The sequence below is a fragment of the Ambystoma mexicanum genome, chromosome 13 (genome assembly GCF_040938575.1).
Source record: "Ambystoma mexicanum isolate Mex_15411 chromosome 13, UKY_AmexF1_1, whole genome shotgun sequence".
Taxonomy (NCBI): Eukaryota; Metazoa; Chordata; class Amphibia; order Caudata; family Ambystomatidae; genus Ambystoma; species Ambystoma mexicanum.
In genome coordinates, this window is record NC_090938.1 from 530,111,867 (window position 1) to 530,135,045 (window position 23,179).

The following is a 23,179-nucleotide window of genomic DNA, read 5'->3' on the forward strand; positions in this document are numbered from 1 at the left end:
GAATATCTTCATCATGCATATGACATACGTTTCTGCATCTTGACATCAACTTCTTCACCTTAGGCTCAATATGTGACTTACTCATGGTATTTTGTCTCTTTGTCACTATTCTTAGGTCATTTTTTATTTTCTATATGTGCGTCAGTCCGATTTCTTATGACGTCACCATTCGTCTTCCTTTATTATCTTCTTGGCTTCTTCGGGTATTCCCTTTTGACAAACCGTTATTTTGTCTTGCATGTAGATATGATTTTCTCAATGGGTACCTTACTGTTCAGGTTTTCTTAGGTGTTGGTACTTCAATAGGTTCTGTTACTCTGATAGGCACTGGGCAGAGCCTGACTGCGGATCTCTGCTGGTTTATCTGTTCTCCATACGTCACATATTTTGGTGTGAATGTACCTGGTACTATGAAGGGGGGGTTGGAGTGTGGATGGCTTGTGGCACTTCCTCTTCACATGCCCATAAACAGACTGGTGAGGGAGACCCAGTGTTGAAAGAGTGCCAATGCTGCATGGTTGTATCTGAACTTCGGTCAATAAAGAATCTAGCACCATCCTTGATTGAGGAAGGCTCTTGTAGGCAAGATTGCCTCTGTGAGTAAGAAGGACTGGATCTGGATTGCTAGCAAGTATTTAGTCTGAGTTGCCTCTTCAAAGAGATATTTGAAGGGCTCTTTGTGTGGGGATCCCCTGCCTGCTGAGGGGAGCCAGGGATTCTTTCTCATGCCACTCGTCAGTCACAGCATCATGCATTTTATGGCCACTTCCGGTCGCGACTTCCACCTCCAGGTTGAGGCAGGAGAGTTCATCACAGTTATGTTATGTTATGTTATTTTGCATTTATATAGCGCCTTATATACCATTGGTATGGTCTGAAGGCGCTGGTAGGTTGAACGCCCTTGAGAACCGAAGTTCAGGTCAGTAGAGAGAGTAGAGAGAGTCAAGGTGCATGTGAGCACCGGGTATGTGTGCAGCTGATGCGGTATTCATGTAATAGCTGCTGTTTAGCGGTAGGTGTGGTGGTTGAGAGATCAGTAGTATGTGATCGTTCTGGCAGGGTTTATCCAGACCGAATGTGGCTGCGTTAGGCCTAAGGAGAACGCCTGGCTGGGGGTGTGTAACCAGCAGTGTTTACTTAGGATGATGTGGAGTGAGCGGCGGATGTTGGTATGAGAACAGTTATACCGAATGGTGTCATAGTATCTCTGTGTTCTAGATGAGTGGTGGTGTAAAGAAGAGAGTAAGCGTGGTGGTGAGATATGATGGGTTATATGCTCTTTCAAACGTTCCCTGCATTCCAAACCATACTATGTATGTCACGCACCATGCATTCATCTGTTTTGCTCCCTCACCCGCTCTACGCACTCGTCCGTTTTATGTCCTCACACGCACTATGCATTCACCCCCTCTATGCACTCATCCCTTCCACGCATTCATCCCCTCCACACACTCATCCCCTCCACACCGAGAGGCTATTGGACATACTTCTAAATGCACTTTTCACAGAGATGCTATTGGGTACACTTCTAAATGCCCTTTTCACAGAGAGGCTATTGGGCACACTTCTTACTCTCTGATGATGATGTCCAGGACACAAAGCAGCCCAGGAATGTTTTGTCAAACAAGCCCGAATTTATAGCAGGAGAGCATCACGACCTAAAGGCGGCCATTGGGAGGGAGCTTTTCTCAAAAGAAAATACTTGAAAGAAAGGAGACAAAATGTTGCATGTTACATTTTATTCTGCCTATATATATGGCCTCATTATGAGTTTGGAGGTAAGTAGCGTCCCTTACCGTCATGGCGCAAATAGCGTGTCCGTGCTGGCACCAGTCCGCTAATAGAGGACTATTATGAATTCGCGGCCACGAGCTTTACGCCATGCGGGTAAGGTATCTAGCGCCATGCCGCAAAAGAATCCCAAAAAGCCCTTACCGGCATCAAGCGTAGCGCAGATAACACTACCGACTTTGTCCAATGCGTCATTAGCGGTGACTGTAAATAGCGGTCACCGCTATTTACGGTCACCACTAATAAGGGGAACCGGAAGTAGCGTCATTGCACAGGAACGGGAAGGAGCACGGCGGCCATCTTTAAAAACACAATCCATTGCTATCCTCAGCACACAGGACCCCTGGGACACTGCTGATCATTAGAAAACATACTCCTCCAAGACCACAATGCCTAAGGTCCTGAAGAAGGGAGCTGCCCGACTGAGAAAGGAACGATTTAATGAGGATGAGCTCCAGATGCTTTTGGACACACTGCACAAGCATGCAGCCACAGTCTTCTCCAGCAACATGAGGAGAGAGGCAGTGCTACGGAAAAAAAGAGATCCTGGCATTTGTTGCCCAGAAGGTTAGTGCTGTGGGCAACACACCACGCACAGTGAAAGACTGCTGTAAGCGATGGGACGACCTGCGCCTAAGGGTGCGCAACATCCTATCCGTCAATCGCAGCCAGGCCATGGGAACAGGAGGAGGTCCCAGTTCCCCCATAAAGCTCACCCCGTGGGAGGATATATGCGCAGTCATGATTGGGACGGAATCCATCAAAGGTGTAGGGGAGATGGAGTGTGGCGCCACAACATCGGGCGATGGAGGTGAGTGTCCAAAGTAAACACTGCTATGCCAAATCTGATGAAAGTCAACCCCAATGTCAGTCCGAAGAGTCATGCCATGGTCGCCCACACACACACACTCCCCGTAAAGTAGGCCGAACCATCACAGACACATGCTGATGCCTGGTGCAAGGCAATATTGTACATGACACATACCACACAAAGTAGGAAATTCCACGAAGCACACAGAGTGCATGAGCAAAATAGTATGCATGTCAGACAGCACTGTTCTTGGCCAACATGAGTGACGCCGACATATGTCTGCATTTACCACCCATTTATCAAATGGCATGCCCTTCCAAACACAAATGCCTATTACCCCCAATCGTGTGGATGAGCAATTGTCCAAATGTATGTATGATGCCTATCAAAACATCACTCATGCTGCCCCTCTCTTCCACCCCCACAGGCACTGACCATGGCAGTGATGGGCAGGACACTACCCCTGCACAGGCCACACCCCGGAAGAGGACCCAGGAGGACAGCAACCGGCCGTCAACCTCCAGGGGACAAGCCAGGGGACGCCGTGTACCAGCATCCAAGCCACCGCAGGTACACATTGCACCTGTGCCACCAAGGCCCCTGGAGTGCACAGCACCACAACCACCTCCACCCACTGGTCAGCCCGATAACACATGTGAGACACCACATTCGGAGGAGTCGAGTGTGGCTGGGGAGGTGGCAGCCACGGCACCCCTGACATTGGATGACACCCCGGAGGACATCTGGGGCACCATGGAGGATGATCTAATGGATGTGGTCCATACACCAACTCAACTTGCATCCCAAGTATCATTGTTCGATACCGGTAACGCCACCACCCCTGAGCAGTCCAGCCATGACCACACAGAGGGACATCTCAGTCCAGTTTTCAGTGTTGGGGAGGCTGAGCAGGCTGGGCATGACAGCCAGGTGCCCAATACATCCACAGGTGCACCCGCAGGGCCGCAGCAGGCTGACCTGCTCTCTGCACTCGTTTGTGAGTTTGTAGAGGACAACAGTCAGGCCAGGGAGGAGTGGCGGACCAAGTTAGCTGCACTAGGCCGGTCCATTATGGACAATACTGCCTCCATGGTGAGATCTTTCTCGGACCCTACCAGATGCCTCTGCGAGGAGGTCTCGGCCTTCCGGCAAGTGTTAGGGCGCATCGCGGATGCCATGGAGGCAGGGCATCCCACCACACAAATCAGCAGGCGGCCACACCATCGTCCTGCAGTTCCACACAAACAAGCCCACTCTGCAGGTCGGCCCGTACACAGCGGCGACAAGACATGCCGTCCTGGGTCAGGGAGTGCCGAGTAATTGTTATGGCAGCCTCATGTAGGCTTCGGGGACTCAATGGGACTTGTGTGGGGGAGTTGTGGGGGGAGGAGGAGAGGGGTGAGGGTGTGTGAGGCAGGGGGGTGGGGGGAGGGTGTGTGGGGTTGTTGTGGGGGGTGGGGGGGTGAGGGTGGTTGAGGGTTTTGTCACTTAAGTTTACTATGTTACATTTAATACACCGGTTGTGTGAATAAGAAATACCTGAGTGGACATTCATCAATGCGCATGCGCCAATTATTCAGTTACAGTGCCTGGTGTAGATGTAGCCCCACACCCAGTGCCCTCTGTCCATCCATCATGTCACCCTCTGCTGCCATGTGTGTCACAAATATTGTGCAATCACGAACTTGCACACAGTACGGGCCTCCTGTGCATCGCCAACGCGATGATGTCCAGCCACATCTTCTTCCTCCCCTTCCTCATCACCAGATGGTAGCAGTTCAATGGCAAGGGGCAGGGGCACATTCCGGCGGATGCACATATCGTGCAGCTCGACACATGCCATGTTGATCTTAGCCACCGTCTCATGCCCGTAGCGGAGTGCCACACCCGACCGGCTGAGGCAGTGAAATCGTGCCTTCAACAGGCCAAATGTCTGCTCGATGTCCAGACGGGTACAGGAATGGGAACAATTGTAGTCCTCATCGTGCCTGTTCTGTGGGTTACGGACAGGGGTGAGGAGCCACGGCTTCAAGGGATAGCCACTATCACCTGCATGCGAGGCAATTAAAGGTAAATGTCATGAGAATAATGATGGACAGCTGTACTAGTCACACATGCCGGCACATTATCGTTGGTCACATGCACATGTCCCTGGTTATATGCAAACTATTACTGGGCCCTCAATGTGTCCTGTGCCATGGAATAATGGTGTGGGTTTCATCTTCACAATGGTACATGGTGTGGTCTGCCGTATTGTAGCTCATGCATTGTGCACGCATATTGTTGTGTTTGTGTGATTTTGGGGATTTGTTGTGTTGTGTAGGATTTTCAGATGGTGAGCGTTGGCAGTAGCCCCTGCAATTTGTGGCATTCTGCGATGCTTTTTCCCATGGTAACATGCAGCATTCCTGTGGTTGATCCGGGGTAATGTGCTCTACAATGTGTGATGATCTTGCTTGCGTCACCTTCCATCTCCACCTGCTTGTGGTGGTAAAGTTTGTGATTGCGTTAAACCACCTCCATGGCATGGAGGCCACCTTTTGTTTCTAATATCTCCTGGAGAGTCCATGGTAGAGATTTGTATTCCATTGTGTGCTTGACGTGGAGCCCCAACAGTACCTTCAGTAGAGGGGGATGGCGGTGCATATTTCAATGGGACTGACAATCGTGTATCATGTCCACAATGACTGGTAACAGAGCGCCTGCCTTCACAGCTTTAAACAATGTCCACAATGGTGTTGATGGTGTCCCGGTCCAGACGGTATTGGGTGTGGTTGTGCTGCGGGGTTGGGTTGGAGGGACTGTCTCTGATGTTTGTGATTGGGGGCGGCATGCGTGGTTAAGGTGTCTGCACTTGTGAAAACAAAATCAAAATATTGAGGCTGAGTACCCCAAAAGGAAATACACCAAACACAGGTTACAAAGGAACATACAAAGATCTTTAATTTATACTGAACAGTTACAGAGACACAATAACAGATGGCTGTCGGCCCTCAGTAAAACACAACGAACTCCAGCGTAGTTCAGTGTGTTCAGTGAGAGACATTGTACATTAGAATTCGTAGCTCTTTTATACCATCTGCGAACACGATGTCTAACCCTACTTCGGGTTAATATTCCTCTAATACATTACTGATCTAGGGTTCATGCCGAGTTCGCATAACCACATGCAACTAGTTTGCCTTTAATACATACGTCAATAAGCCTACACGGCAACTGTGTATTTTCGGATTTCCCATACAGGTCTTCTCAAACATTAATACAATGTAGTTAAACAAGTGTTCTCAGTTCACCATTTGAATACATTGTTCTTAATATTTACTCGCGGATTAGTTTCATTGCACGAGTAATCCTTTACACACAGGTCAGCAAAGGACAAGGTCTCTTTTCACGACCCCAACAAGTGGCCTGCAGGCAAGTTACATATTAATTACACACAGTGGTCAAGACGGCCATGTTGTATTTCGGAATTACATCGTCCACCATTTTAACTCACAGGGTGACTTTACAGAGAGAACTTAAAATGGCGGATTGACCTAAAATGGCAGCTTACATTGATTCTAAGGTCAGGACCTTGCAACACGTATTCCTTCGCAAGTGGCTGATAAGCAGCTTGGCGTAGGCCAATATACATATATTCGTTGCAATAGGAGGCACAATATAATTTCTCGTTTGACACACTGGTGGGGCATGCAGGGCCTGTCTCACCCTCCTTCTCCTACTGAGGCTCCTATGTGGTGCCTGCTGTTGTCGTTGGTGTTTGTTGCTGGTGTTGCAATGCATGCATGTCCTCCAGCTGTAGTGTTGATGCTGCTATTGTATTGATCTTTGTGTGGTAAGGGTTGTGGATGTGCTCATTTTGTAGTGGGGCAAACTCCATTACCTCCACCTGTGCTGACTGTGCGCACCTGTAGCATTTGGGATCACTGCACATGGCATTGTACGGTAGGTCGGCGATGCACTTTTAAAGCCTTCATGAAGCCGTTATTTGCATGTCCGCTTACCTTGTGATCTCCTCCACTTTACGGCATGCCGCTATTGCCGGCATTGTGGGTCGCGTGCCCGCGCCCAGACAGCTATTAACGGCATCGTAAAGTACAATGCCGTTAATAGCGGTCAGGCTGGTCAGAATAGCCCGTAGCGGTATTCGATGCCGATATTCCTTGACTGGCATCGTTGTTCCCTTAGCACCACCCTTGTAATGAGGTCCATTGACTCAAAAGTCAAATGTTTTAGAGCACAGTTAATGATCTCAGAGTGTACCATGATCTCCAATGACAGTGGGAAAAGCAAAGAGTTAAGCATCCTTTTTTAATACAACCAGTCCGGTTTGCCATGACCGCAAATGAATGTATACATTTAGCATTCACTGTTTTAGTTTACACTTTGGTCAGTTAGTGACCTCCTCCATGCTTGAGACAAGGCATGGATGTTATTAGGGACATATTCTGGGGATGGTAGTGTTGCTACCTAAAACCTTACACCCAAGTTCCTCGAAAGAGTCATGTCATTACAGGGGCAATGCATATACCATAGAGAGGCAGCAAATAAAGTTGAAAGGTGGGATGGAGAGAGAGAAGCAGTTGATAAAGGGGTAGAAATACAATGTAGAGAGAAAGGAAGAGAGAATGAGAGAGATCAGAATGGAGGAGTTCTGGACTGGAGGGGGAGCGAGAATGAGGTTGGAGCCAGGGCTGGAGAGGGAGGGCGAATGCACAATGGAGCACGGAAATGGAGATGGAGAGCTATACTGGTGTCAGGAATGGAGGGCGAGGGGGGAAAAGAGCAGACCAGTCAAGGCAGTAGAAATAAAGATGAAGAACAGAGCCGAGGATGGTTCATGGTAATGTCGGAGAAACATCATAGCGAAGAGAAGGATGGTGCAGAGGATTAAGAAGGAGAGTGTGCATGAATGAAGAGTAAGATCTAGGGGGGCCAACAATGGAGTGGGCGGACGAGAAGGAAGTATCTCAGGAACGCAAAGGGAGAAAAGAGAAGGAGGATGAAGGCCCACACAGGAGGAGGAGAAGTAGGAAGTGCAGCAGAGAAAAAGAGAGAGGGATAGGAAAGGGAGAGAAGGAAGAAAGAGAGAGAGAGAGGGGAGAGGAGAGTAGGAAGAAAGAGAGAGAGAGAGGAGGGGGAGTGAGGGAGAAAGAGAGCACGAAGAGAGCGAGAGTGGAGAACGAGAGGGAGAGTAGGAAGAAAGAGAGAGAGGAGAGGGAGAAAGGGAGAGTAGGAAGAAAGAGAGAGAGAGGAGCGAGAGAGAGTGGAGAGAGCGAGAGGGAGAGTAGGAAGAAAGAGAGAGAGGAGAGGGAGAAAGGGAGAGTAGGAAGAAAGAGAGAGGGGAGAGGAGAGTAGGAAGAAAGAGAGAGAGAGTGGAGAGGGAGAAAGAGAGAGAGAGAGAGAGGAGAGTGCAAGAGTGGAGAGGGAGAGAGGGAGAGTAGGAAGGGAGCGAGAGAGGGAGGAGAGGAGAGAGTGGAGAGGAAACAAGGGAGAGTAGGAAGAAAGAGAGAGAGAGAGAGGAGCGAGAGAGAGCGGAGAGGGAAAGAGGGAGAGTAGGAAGAAAGAGAGAGAGAGAGGAGCGAGAGAGAGTGGAGAGGAAAAGAGGGCGAGTATGAAGAAAGAGAGAGAGGGAGAGATTTTAGAAATAATTCCACCCACATCTTCTTAAGAAAGTCTGTTGCTGTGACACAGACCATAACTCAGACACATGTTTTTCATCAGAATTCTGCGTAGGTTTTTTTTGGCAACTTGTGTGACTTGAGCACATGTACATTCAAACCTGATGATGGGATTTCAAACCAATGACTAGAGATGCACATCTTTTAGGTCCCAACGCTGCATTCATTTAGTGGGAATGTGACCCAGCAGAACCAGATCCACAGGGGTTTGCTACATAAACTGTGCTGAGTGGTGCACATTAAGGTTGCTGTTTTAAATTGCGTATCTTGGTTATTGTGCTTCAGTTATGCCAACATGCAGAGGTCCATTTTGCACATGCTGCTGGCAAATTGTGCAGAGTGACAAGTCCCCCTTTTCATTAACGTATTTTTAAAATGTGTAAATGACTGGTCCATAGACTATTGATTGTTAGGTCCTATAGGCTGTAAGAGCAGGGACAGTGGAATTTCTTATCGGTGGTGAGTGAGATTACTTGCCGTTGGTGTCAGATCCTGAATAAATGTCTCTCCCTCCACCATCTCCAGGGTCCCGGAAATGAGAGGCCCTGGAGAGCTCCAAGGCATGTAACTGTCAAAATGAAACTGCATATTTACGCACAATGTTTAGTTTCTTTTTGTCGAGTTAAGTATCTGTTTGCTGGTGGGCTCTGGCGGTTATGGCCAGCCACCCAAGCGTTTGTTTGTCTGAGGGAAGACCGTGTCAAGGGTTGGGGGGTTGTGGCTGCCAAAGCCTGTCCGCTAAACAGGCACTTAATACTATATGCACCCCGGGACGATATAAAAAGAAAAGAAAATCAGGTCCACATGCATTGTGTGCCATATTTCCTTAAGAAACCCTGCAAACCAAGATGGCAGCATTAGTAATAGTAAAAAGACAGTAGTTCCTTTACTATTTTTGAAAGCGTGACTTGACAGCTAAAATGGGGATGTGAGGATACAGCAGTGACCAGGTAAGTTAGGGTTTTGTGGTGGGAGGTCTGAGTACGGGGCAAGGGTGGACAGAGGTGTGGGGGCTGAAGGTTAGAAGGGGCAGCAACAGGGGGTAAATGGGGCTGGACAACAGCAATGAAAAAATGGCGGCACAGAAGGGAGGAATGGAATGCAAGCTTATACCGGCTATTTATCTCTGTGTTCGTGCCTCAGAGATGGCTGACACCACTCCGGGTGCTGATTCCTAAGGAAGAATATGACAATCAGAAATATAGTTAATGGAATTGTAGAGGAGGTCCCAAATAAAGGCGGCACTCCAATCTCCCATTTTGAAGTACCAGGAACGTTCACACCAAAATATGTGACGTATGATCAGCAAATAAACCAGCAGAGAGCCTCAGTAGGACTCTGCTCAGTACCCATCATAAGAGCAACACCTATTGAAGTACCAATACCCAGACAACCATGGACAGTAAGGTATCCATTGAGAAAACCCTACCAACAAATGAGACGAAATGAAGATTGCCTAAGTACCGTCCCGGAAGAAACCAAGAAGGCCTTAATGGAAGACGAATGGTGACGTCACTAGAGCCTGGACAAACTCACAGATAGAAGAAATGACAACCAAAAAAGACACACAGAGACGAAACACCATGAATAAAGATATTGTGAACCCAAAGGAAGAGAACGATGTTGAAACACAAAGAAGCTCAAGATGTAAGCAGGATGCAGATATTCAACCAGCTAATGCCTTGGAACCGCAAGAAAGCTAAGAAAACAGTGCGGCTTGCTATGCTAAGTAGAAGAATAGCGCGGCAAGCGCCATTATACATAATCTACCTCAAAACGATGCACAATGTTATAAGTGCGATTCCACTTTGCACGAAAAGCAGAATCAACTCAGGTTACTAGAGGCCAAACAAGACAAGATTCATATTCTAAGCAAAAGGAGAAAAGACGGCTGAATCGAAACTCAGCAGATGCAACTCGTGCCAGAAGGGCCAAGGTCATACCAATAGAAGGAACGAACAGTAGCTACATATAATTGAAACTTAAGAACAGAATATCCTGTCTTTGAAAGGTCGAGATAAGGAGGTGTAGGTAGGTGGCAAGCTGAATAAGAATTAAATGCACAAATTGAGAAAAACTAGACAAATTCACAGTATGGGTAGCACGTGACCAGCCAAACGAGAAGGAACATGGGTTCACACCTATGCTTGGCATCCGCCCAGACAGAGATATCAGAACTTTTCCAGACAGAAGATGCAGCTTCGAGGCCAACCACATTAAAATAATTGACACATAGTTGCTGAAGCGATGATTGATTGTAACATTAATTGGAGGAAGGCCGGGTAACTGAGGGGGCACCCTGCACCTGACTGACCGTTCTGCGTGCTGCTAAGCGAAGTGGAAATTTATGCATGGGGTTGGTGCCAACCCAATCACAATGGACCAAATAATCTAGGGTCCTATAGTTAGTAGAACCAATGGAACATCATACTTTTAGTGACGTCTACAGTAGCCATTTTTGAAGGAAGGGCTTAGACAGCCACCTGACAGTGTTTATCCAATCCCCTCACTCCGTTACCATATACAGCTATAGTACCTAAATTAAAGTTACCTTTTCCTAACCAATAAAATTGCATGTTAACTTTTGAGTGTTACACGTCAATTATGACGCTTTTTGAGTATAAAAGTTATGATTTGTATGAAGTTCATTGGAGTTGAAGCGAGACGGACTATCGCATCACTGCTGATTGCCATGACTCCCCATTTTTTGTACTTGTCATTAAACTGACTCCCTTTGCCAAACCATTGAGTTGTCCTTATTTCATGGTGTTGGAGTAATAAATCTGCAACACAATCCATCTCAAGGTGCAGCTATATCATCTTAAAGTACTTTGGAGCAAACCTCGGCCGGGGGTCTCATGAGTACAGAATGGTGTTGTGAAGTAAATCTTGGTTGAAACATTCAAACTTCACACTGAAGATTCAAGAGCATATTGTTGTGCTTCCCTGTTTGGGCACTAGTATGTTGGCTTTCATGTGGAACAGGATGTGAAACAAAATGGAGACTCACAGTGATGAAAGTGCAAGTTCTGTGAGGTTGGACCATTATGAGGTGGGCAGTTTTGGCCATCAGTTTACTGCGTGAGGTAATTGCTGTTACTGCATGGGGTAATTCCTGGGTCTCTGCAGTATTAGGGCATTACCACCCAGATGTATTGATTACGAGTGGGGAGTGTACCACACCTGGGTGGAGGGCAGGGGATGAGAGAGGCAGCTCACCTGGCAGAGCTGTTGGAGGCCAGACGTTGATCTCACCTTGATAGAGCACCAAAGGTGGGAACAGAGGAGGGAGATGCATCACACTTAAATGGACTGCCAAGGGTGGGCATACGTCACTCACAAAAAGGAATGGGTTTGGAGGTAGAAACCATGATGCACACAGTTTGACCTTGGGGGAAAGGAACACACTTCTCCTGGAGAAATTTTTGTGGGGTGGTAATTGCTGTGCACTACAATGAAAGGGATATAGGTTGCATTTAAGCAGAATGTCAGGGGTAGGAAATGTATTGCCAGTAACTAAGCGTACTAAAAAAGCACCCCTCTGCACCTGCCTTCTCAAACTTGAACTGAATGCAAGCATAGCTCTGCAGCACCACAAACTGCACGCACTTCACAACACTGCAACAACAAAACAAACCATACACAATATCACCTCAAAACCACATGACGCCTACCGACCGAAAATGCACCTATGCTCAGTGACCAGTGTCACCGAACTGAAGCTACAAACAGCTCATCACAGCTCTCTTGCCCTCCTCCGCTCAGTCCTACTAACAAACCCTGCCACCCCCTCTTGCCTTACAGATCCGCCAGAGCACCAAGAGACCACGCAACATCACATAACATATTGGGTTTTTTCACTGTGAATAATGCATTTCCTTCCCTGTTTGGGGGACGGGAAAAGATATGATACAGCAGCATATCACAAGGCTATTGTGCCAGGTAAAATAGTGCATAGAAGGGCCTGTATTTTTCCTTCCATGCATAATACAGCAAAGAGATGGGAATGCAGAATCTGCAATGCCACATTTTCCCCCTTCTCAGGGGATCCACCACATATATTTCCACGTTAATAGAGGGGTTAAAAAGTGCATCGCATCAATTAATGGCAGGCCATGTAAAATGCTGGGTGGGGTGGGGATTAGGGGAGCAAACCTTTGTGTTGAGTTAGAAACTAGCAGAAATCCTAGGAGGATTTCCAATCTGCAATCCTGTTGTATTCCCATAAATACCTCATCAGTGAATACATCATGACCTATAATACAGTGGTTGGTAAATTCTTAGATACCACCTGTTTTTACCAATACCGCTGTACTGATATCCCTCATTGGCTACCACCTATAGAACATGCTAATTCCCCCTATAGTCCCATGATCGATTGGCCACATCTATGCTACCCCCATTCCCTTAGACACATGGTTCCCTACATCGCCACTGCCGAGCCCAGGTATATGATTGTTGGGTTCTTATCAAATAGGTTTGTAAATTTGGGACTGTCACATGATGTGCACCCTCTATTTCCAGATGCGATCAAAGTAACTTGGCAAGGCCAACCCTGCTTTTGATCAGACAATAGGCTTCCTCATTAAACCAGACGTAATGGCGCACACAAGCTGCACCACCAACCTTGTACTAAATGTGTTGGCATCACCTTCTCACCTTCTATCCCAAATCACAAGAAGTTCTAGACACGGCTCACCCCTTATCTCCTTCCAACTCCAGGTGCGCAGAGATGACTTAACCAGGGCCATGCTCTTCAGTGTGAATTTTGAGGATTTGTTTGCTTAAGTTGCTTAAGTTGTGTATCTAGGTGTAATTCATATGGGGTGTCTGCCCGGGGGTGAGGGCAGTAGTGTTCTAAATCTTTGCATGGCTCATTGGCATCACGGAGCCTTGTCCCTGATTCTCATGAATTTGTTTATCAAGGGATGGATCCCTTCCTGCTCATTTACTACTAAAATTATGTTCACATCATGTTCAGGCCTCACAGCTGGATATAATTAGCGCTTATCTATGCTTATCTATGCACCATGGGTGCCTCTGACCTCCGCTTCTCTCCTGAGGCATGGGAAAGGGGATTTGTTTTTGGAGCTGAACTACCAGAGTCACAGCTCCACCTGAAGGCCTGTGTTCTCTTCTATTCATCATGCACTAGGCCTTAAAACCGAAAATGGCAACACTTCTGCCAAGTTAATATACTGACCTCGCTTCTACCATACTGCCTTGCTGACTCCATGTTGCACTTTTTACAATCCTTCCCGCACATCACGCTATCCTACGTCACTATGATATGATATGATATGATATGGAATTTATAAAGTGCCTATTCACAAGTGCTTCCTATAACACATTAACTAGATACCAGGCCTGTAGTACCTCCTATCTATGACCTCTGCAACCTCAACATTAATACAATTGTCGCTCTTTTTATGTCATACCTAACTAAGACAATGTACATACTGTTCACGGCACAACCTTCACTCTGCTCTCACGATGTTGCTTTCTAATAGGTTTTCCTCAACCTGAACCTATTTGCCTGGCTAGGACACTGCACATGCTTTCCAACATTCACCCCTTTTGTTAGTACTCCATTAATTAACCCTTATTTCTTCCCTCTGTACTTGTCGTCCTTGGGTACCGATGCTCTACACACGTCATGTGTACCCCCCTCCCCCTTGGGCATATTCTTCTGGAGTTCCAGTCATGAAACAGCACCCTTCGTCTCCTGCTAAGTTGACCCAACAGTCAATATAATTATCTGGGTCTGGTCACCATCCCCGGGGGTTCCAAAGGCTGCTCTATTTTTACCATTCTTGGTCTGACAACCCCATTCCACCTATCAGTCTGGGTGTACTTGTGTGTTGTGAGAGGGGGAGCTTTACCCGTCTTTATTGAAATGTACATCATGGTGCTCTTCGGCATAGTCTTCGTGCAGCACATCAGCATCATTTGACACAAACATAAAATCACTAACAAAAATACTACAATGCGAAATTGCATTTTTACAGCTATACACGATGGGGTCCATGAACACATGGTATCAAACTGGTCAATTGCTTTTACTCCAGCTTCTTTCTCCATAGCAATCCTCAAATTGTGAAGGGCCCCTATCGCATGGGACAATGATCCATTGTTAGCATCATTTGGGAGTGTATGTGCAGCAAGACAGTCCAATTTTATTGCAGATGCCCCCCTCCGAAGATGTGAGCAAGTCCAGAAAAAAATTGGATCTGGAGAGTCATGAACCTAATGCCTCTCAACTCGTTCTTTATTGAATTGAGGCCCTGCTCCATCTGGTTCGCCATCTGAATCATCTCCCATCTAGTTATCTGCAGCCATTTTGCGTTACCTGCAGTCTGACTACCTGGCACCAGAAGAGAGCCAAAAAAGGTTTCTCTCTTGGTAAACAACCGGTATGGATCCAGAATTTCTTTTAGTTTCTCTGAGGAGTCCCGGTAAGGAGTGTTGGACATGTAATGAGATCTCTTCTGACGATGACCTCTTAGTGAGCGATGAACATGCTTTACGGTTGGGGCTTAGTTGGTTCTGTGGCTGGCACATTTATAACTGACAGATGAGAATCAGGAACTACTGGAACCAGGGAGTACAGCGTGGTCCGCGAGCATGCAACCCTACATGATGGTGGGAGGTGCAAATATGCACATTGTCCACACACCCAGTACACATCAATTAATGCTGCTGTGCCCTCAGTTAGATCAGGGATGAATAATGTTTTATTGCAATGGCTATTTGTTCCTATGGGTACAGTGACATTTCCTCGAAAACAGAGTACTCTGCTTGCCTTTGTACTCTGCCTGGTTTTTCATTTAGTTCAATCTATGTCAGTTTTAGGACGTAGTTAACCCATATTTTGCTACAATTCTTTTTGACATGTGCCACCACATCTTCAGGAAGCCCCAGTAAGCCCTCTGCACAGTTCAGTACTCCTGCCACCCATCTATTGTTGGAAAAGAAGGCTTCTTCTATCTTCAACAATGGCCACACCTTGCACCACACCTGCTCTTTCTTCTTGGCACATTCTTCATCGTCCCTGGCCATGACTACCTCTTGGACAGTGTGCCCTTGGAAAAATATCTGTACTCTACATAGGTTTAAGTGTAGCAGGCAATGGGCTACAAGAGACAGAATTTCCTGGGATATGAACTTGGGTGCGCCCCTCACATGAGGTATCAAAGAGCATACATAGCAGCTCTCATTTGACCTCTCCCTTCCCACATCATGCATGTGATTATACCACATGTCCGATTCAGGGTGGTGCACATCGGCCATGCTATCAAATATAACGCCCATGGACTCATTGTACTCTATCTCCTCCTCAGTTTCCCTCCTAATATGTGTTATCCCCAAGTGTGTTTTTCTCTCAAAACAGTTCCATAATCCCCCTTAATATGTCCCCGCCATATAAAATAATCACATAGAAAAATATACAACCTGCAAGGAAAAAACAACATATACAACATAACATATATATTACAGAATATCTGTGGTGGTGCAGCTGCAGAGGGAATGAAAAAATAGACATCCATGCAAACAACAGCAGATCCATCTTTATAGAAGAGGTACCAAAATTAGCTTCAAACATCAAACAGGGACCATTGTAGCTCACGCACTTTAATGTCAATGAGCGACTGAGTCAGAAAGGTGATGTGGTGCACAACAATAAATCAAGAGGGAATTTTCTGCACTATACAACTGACAATGGGTCAATAACTTGGTCAGTTTAAACTTTAATAAGGCAATGGGACCGTAATGTAATATGCAGCTTATTACGGGTCAGTACTTGGGTCCGCTCCATGAAAAAGGTGGAGCGGTGTCAAGTCCCTGCCGAACTTCAGATAGGTGGACCCAGTACTGCATTCGTTCACCTTAACTGCAAAATACGTGGCAAACACCAAAGTGAAGGTTCCCTGAAGCCTCTGTTGGTTCCAGCAACAGACGAAGCTGTGCACGTAGATCTTGTCCCTTGGAAATGACTGTAGTGGCTGCAAATTTCGTTCATCAGTCCGCTATGTTACTGTTACATCTTCTCTACTAGGAGCAATCTGTCAAGAGAGCAATTTAATGCATTTGGTTAATTCATGCAAGTACCCATTAAGCTCCTTCCAAAAACTCCTGCTGCCCTGCCAGTCTATGGTGCTGTGCAGGTGGAAGTAAGAGGTGTGTGCATTCTTCTCCCAGTACCTATCTCATCCAGGACAAGTGGTGGTTTTTGCTGGGCTGTGCTCTCAGGCCAAACAAAGCCAGAGGGAGAAATTGTACACAGTTCATCCTTAACATTACACATACATTAGACAATTTGCTTTAAGTGCCAGGATATTATGCAAGTCTGTGCAAAAAGGACAAGCATACTCGTCCTTGGCACTTAAGGGGTTAAAAGGCTGTTCACCTTTTCTACAGTCCCATTGTCTTGATAGTGTTATATGGAGCACATTGTATTCGAAATTCCTAATAGATATGCTGGGCTTCATTACGAGTTTGGCGGCAGCCATGGAGCTATTAGCTCCATGGCTGCCGCCAAACCGGGCTCCTTTATTGGGTTCCCAGAATGGGGAATTACCAGGCCATTCTGAGTTCAGTGGGCCCGGTAATTCCTCCCTCTGGGAACCTGGGCCCAGACCTTCCCCATTCCCATCTGAGCCCCCATAAGGATCAATGGGAATGGGAGAGGGAGCTAACAACAGGCTGATTACGACCGGCCTGTTGTTAGCTCCTTCTTCCCCTTGCAGGACCTGGTAACGATGCCTGGTTTTACCAGGCGTCCTTACTGGGTGCCGTGAGGGGACCTCATAATTTTGCGGAACGGTTTTAACGGGTCCGCCTCCATTAGCGGAGCCCGTTAACGAGTTCCGCGAAGGTCGTAATGAGGCCCGCTATCTCCTGATATAAATCATTAAAAAAGTGTGTTCCATTATCAGATTTTAGGATCTCACACCACCCAACGAGGAAGTACTTTGCGTACCAGTAATGTTACAGAAGATTTTGCATCTGACTGTGCACAAAGGCCAGCCTCAACCCAATTGGAGACGGACATACCACAACAATAAGGTAATGGTAATGACTACACCTCTTAGAGATATCTGCATATTCAATGTGAAGTAGCTGGAATGGCTCAGTGGGACGGGCAATGTGCCACGCAACATCCTGAGCATCTGGATAGTATTGTAGATATAGTCCATTGTGCAGTTTGCCACAAACGTGTTGAGAAATTGGGAACAAAACAGTCCTCTGAAATATCTGCAGAGAGGCGCTGTTTTGAAATATGTGCCTGGTGGTGCAGCTGCTCAAAAGCAACAGTTAGCAACTCCCCTGGCATTACAACCTCACCTATAATATTTTGTCTTCAAATCAGGTCCGTCTGGTACTGCGAGCAGCCCCTCTTCACCCAGAGGTCCTTCTCCTCTTGGGGTGCCTGTCCTTGCAACTCAATTATTTGTATAACTTGTACTACAGTGTATGCAATAGTTAATTGTAACTGCTGATTTGCCACCTCAGGATACGCTGTGACATCTGGGTTTCTGTGATATGCCACTTCTTCGGCAGCCTTCTGCTGCATCAATTCCAAGTGAAATAGGGTCTGTATTTTGGGTGGGTGGCATATTTAACCGCAGCTACTAAGGAACGGTGGGACAGTGCACAAATCAATCTTTCTGATAACATTGCATTCTGTACAGGTGTACCATCGGACCGTAAAAACCCCTTCCTTTTCCATCTGGACAACCCTGAATGGTCAGTGGTGATGACGTATGCCAAATTAGAGTAAATGGTGACCAAATATGCCTGAGATGCCTCCAATGCTTCAATTAAGGCAATGTGTTCCACTGTCTGAGCAGAAAACTGTGCTAGTAATCTTGTTTTAACAGCAACCTTATATTCCCCATCTACAAGGCACACTACTGCTGCCCCGGTGTGTCTCTGGCCAGTCTCCTGATCTATCACTGATGAGCCATCAACAAAAAGGACCTCCCCCTTCTCCATTGCGTCCCCCCGTTCCTGCACCAAATCATCTTCGGGACCTTCATAAGTGACACAATCATGCACCTCCTATCGTTCCGCAACAGGAATAGCTATGAACGTGGGCAGGTCCACTGTACGGCATCTTACAATGTGAATGGATGAGCTAGACAAAATTACTTCATACGTGCAGGCCCTCTGTGTGGTTAATGTGGATTTTGATTGTTCCAGTTTTGCAAAACCAGCATGCGCTACATATAATGTAACTAAGTACCCCATAGTGATGGTTGGCTTTTCTCAGTAGCAAAGGTTGCAGCAGCAAAAGCCTGTTCACAGGGAAATTTGCCCTCCATTACTGAATCTAAACTACCATTGTAATATGCTAAGGGCTTTTGTCCCAGTGATGTGTCTTGGGCCAACAGAGCAGGTATTAATTGTCTGTTAGAATGTGAGAATAAGTAAAATCAGTTTTTGTAATCAGGGGTTGCTATTACTGAAGCATATTTTATAGCATTTTGAAATTCTGCAAAACATGTCACCATTTCGCCTGTGCATGTCAGTGGCCCCTTCCTTTTCTGTGCTTCTTTCAGTCCCTGCAAGAGAGGTTTTGCGTAACTAGAATAGTCAAAAATCCAAGCTCTACAGTAGTTACGCAAATCCAGGAATTGTTGCATCTCTTTAACTTTAGTGGGCTGTGGTGTATTCTGCACTCCAGCAGCTCTTTCCTGGGGTACTCTTTTTCCTGCTCAATATATCATTTGACGCAAATACACAACATCCTTTTGACAACATTGCATTTTCTCCTTGTTTAACTTGTGTCCTTGGTCTGCAAGTAATGTCAATAGTGTGTTAGAATCTGCTCTGCACATCTCTTCCATGGTACTATATACTAGAATATCATCTATATATTGAACGATTGTGCTTGGTACATGCATGTTGCCCAAACCCATGTATAGTATTCTGTTAAATATTATCAGGGACTCACAGTACTCCTGTGGGAGTCTGGTGTGTTGAAATTGATGCCTGCAGTAAATCAACTCCTAAAAATATTGAGAATCAGGGTATAATGGGATAGAAAAAATGAATTTTTTAAATCAATAACAGTAAAAGGTGTGGCCTCCTTTAGGATGTTACAAAGAATTGTGACAGGATTTGCTGCAAGTGGCAATTCTGCATCCACTGTGCTATTCAGTGGGCATACATCTTATATGAACCTCCAACTTGACCCTTTGCTTTTTTGACAGGGTTTATCGCTGTATCACTTGGGGACTCTAAGGGTACTATGATGCCCTACCGCCATAACGCAACAATTGTCTCATGTATTCCTTCATTTGCTTCTCTTGACAATGGGTACTGTCGCACTCTAGGTAACACTTGTCCCATGCTTCTACTTAATATGCACTGCTGCTATGCTCTTCAAGGGCCCTACATCATGAGGGTTGTCCATAAAGTGCTTGGGACCTCTAGCAGTTCACCTTGTAAATGGGAAGGCATGTTTTGGGGACATTCCTATGCTAAATCGTTATTTGACAAGGGGCACACACCTTCATTATCATCTCCCCATCATTGTCAGCATCTTCAATCAACTGGCCATCTAACATCCTCTCAATGGTTGAACAGGGTCAATACAAAAAACTGTTCACCACTCACCTCCCTCTTCATCAGTCCCTATAAGCACTGTTTCATAATCCACAATCAGCACTCCCCTCCAAATTTAATGTAATAATAGTAACTGGGACATGGTCTTGGGGCCCTGCTGGACTAAATAAAAATTCTCACAGCATTCTCTATGGCTTGTTTTCATGCCTGGCACCGAAATCAACAACAAAGTTATTCCATACATAAACAAACCTGGGTGTGCAGGTACCCCCTAGTAACGCCATCCAGAATAATGCTCTTGTTCTCGTCAAGACCCTGGCATAACAAATTCCTGGTGTTGAACACACTACCCCTCCATCTGAAAATGAAATGGTCATGTTCAATTTGCTTAACAAATAACTTCCCAAAAAGTTTACCGGCATCACTTTCAAAAACAATAGTGATGCTAATACATCTTGGTTACCTACCTTGATGGGTAAATCCTCTGTGAATGGAACTGAATTTATTGCCCCAGAGAATACCTGCATCGCCATTACTTTATCTGATAGGGGAGACACCCTTCCCTTATGCAGGATTATATTGCACCTGTGTCAACCATAAAAATGAATGATTTGTTGCCTATCTCCCCACTTACCAGGGGTTCTTCTTCCTGGTCGGTGGTGCCTGACAGGAATGGGCATGTCAGGGCTCTCTGTGGGCTTTAATAATCAGGATGCATATTTGACCCTGGGACTACGAAAGGGTTACCGCCCAGTGCACTTGCCGCTGTGTATGATGTCACTTGGCTGTGAAGCAAAGCATTTTTGTTCCACACCTTTGGGATTGGCTGTTGATTCTGTTGCTGCACATACACTGGCACAGTATTGGGCGATGGAGGTTACATCTGCTGGGGAACAGGTGCTTGATATTGATACTGTGGCTGTTGTACCTGATGGGGCGGTTGTTCAGGCATTGCACCATATGGAATGCTTGGTGGCATCATCACGTACTGCTGCTGATCTGTAACTGGTGCTGCAGGTCCACTAGAATACACTCTTGGATTATATGCATAAGCTTGTCTGCTCTGACATTCTTGTGCAAAGTGACCCATCTTCCCACATAACCAACACGGTCCTGACCCACCAAATCTCAGCCCCAATCTGCTAAATCCTCCTCCTTTACCTCCCTGTGAAACCCTCCTCTTCCCCACAGATATCCTCCTCGTTAAGCTACCTGGTAATCACCCTGGTACACTTGGTTGTCTGCATACTCTTGGTATCCCTCTGCGGTCCACTCCAGTGCCATTCTCACTTCTGCCTGAGAAATTCTCTGTTCCACCTGCTGTACAGGTGACCTCGTAAACACTGCTCCTTCTATACTCAGTTTTTCCAATTTCATTTGCACTAACTTCACCCCTGCCTTCTGCGCATTATCCGCTATTTCCTTTTCCTTCTCCTGTTGCCTTTTACAATGATGCTCTATAATTGCCTGAATCTCCACCCATCTCTTGGCCTCTATCTCTACTACCTTATCCAAGTCCTTCTGCACCCCCTTGGGGAGTCTCTTCTTCAACATGTGGTAAAATATTGCAATTGTTTTGTCCCATAATTCCCCTGCCTCAGCCCTCCATATCACCTAAAACTGTAATATGTACTGTGCTGGATCTTAGTCTTCCTTCATAGTGCATGCCATTATTGAATGTATGTCGGGTGCATCAGTGTATGCTGTTCTCAATGCAGCCCACACTCAAGCCTGACAATCATTAAAGCGTGCCTCATCATGATTGTCATTATGCATCTGTACCCCTGAATATCCTGCCTTCTTTCAAATGTCATCTTCTTGGTCTCTGAATACTACAGCAAACAAACTTTTCATATCTCCTACTGCCAATGCAATACCTGCAATCTGTTTCTCAAGCTCATAAAAACACTTGCCTGCTCCTGCGTTGAGCAAGGGCAGCCTCATTATCAAATTGTTACCATTCATTTGTGGCCGGGGCACATACTGTGCTCTGCCTGGGCCTATATGTAAAAACGGAAAATGTGCTCCCACATGCTTCACTGGTAACTTCTTCCCTTCTCACTTGTCTTTTACCACTGCCATACGACCTGGTCGCACTCTTAATCTTGGGCCCCACAAACTCTACTCTTGGTGTCATTCTAGGCAGCACCTCTTCTCCCTGCTTTTCATCTGTCCCCCATTCTTCCTCTTCCTCCAGCTACTTCTGCATCAATTTCTGATCAAACAGATTCATAATCTAAACTATCTGCTAGCGGTCACCCTCCCCTTTACCCTTCATCATTACGACCATGATTCCTTGTTTCAACATTTACATCTCTAATCTCAGTACTATCAATTCTAAATAGAATGTCGCTCGCTCTCCATTCAGTAGTACCTATCGGTGTTCTTCGGCCTTCTCCCCTCTCCTGTGTTACTTGCGCAAGCTCTGATTCTGTCCTTTGGAACGCCATTTCTAAATCTCTTCATGCCCTATTTTATGTTTCTACCACTGATGGGGTGCGCGTGGCTGTGGGACGTTTTCATAAGTTGCAGGGTTTTGCTTTCACAGTGCTGCATGTGGCATATACTCAGGATTAGTATATCCTACAGCTGCTTGCATGGGATAGCACCCCTGTGGGGCTTGGGGGGTGTAGGTACTTCTGGTATTGTCGGTTGTTCATAGGGCACGGGTGGCACACCGGGTGCAGTAGTGACACAAGGCACTTGTATTACTACTTTGCCCATCTTTGAATCCTTTGGGGCATCTTACAAATCCTATACCATTCTCCAAAGTTGCCCTTCCTATTCTACACATTCTTCCCCTTATATTTCACCAGCCAACTAAGTATACATATGACCCAGGACCTTTCTAGTATCTGTTACTTTTTCAGGCCAGGGCTCAAACATTCCCCCTCTCGTATTGACCACCCGCTCGTTGAAGGGACCACCCGCTCGTTGTGATACTTCATTATTTTTTCCCTGTACAGCAGAAGTGGTGTACGCATATATTAAAGGGACGTCAGTGAACTGTTGTACCCGGGCTTAATCTCGTAGTGCTATTTCAGCTCTTAAACCCTGATCCATCTGTATCAATTCCCTCCCCCTCTTGCTATTGTCCACCTTTTCCTTACTCTACCCCTCCCTTTCCTCATCACCACCTCACACCACACACTAATACCCCACACAGCTCTCCACACAATTCAACAACCACTACTTTACACAATAACACAAATTAATAAAAACACAAATATATAGACAATGCTTTAGAGCCTTCCTCAATCTCCACTTTGAGACAAGGGCATTTATCTCTGTATGCCCCCTTCTGCCGGGGGAAGGGATCCCACGT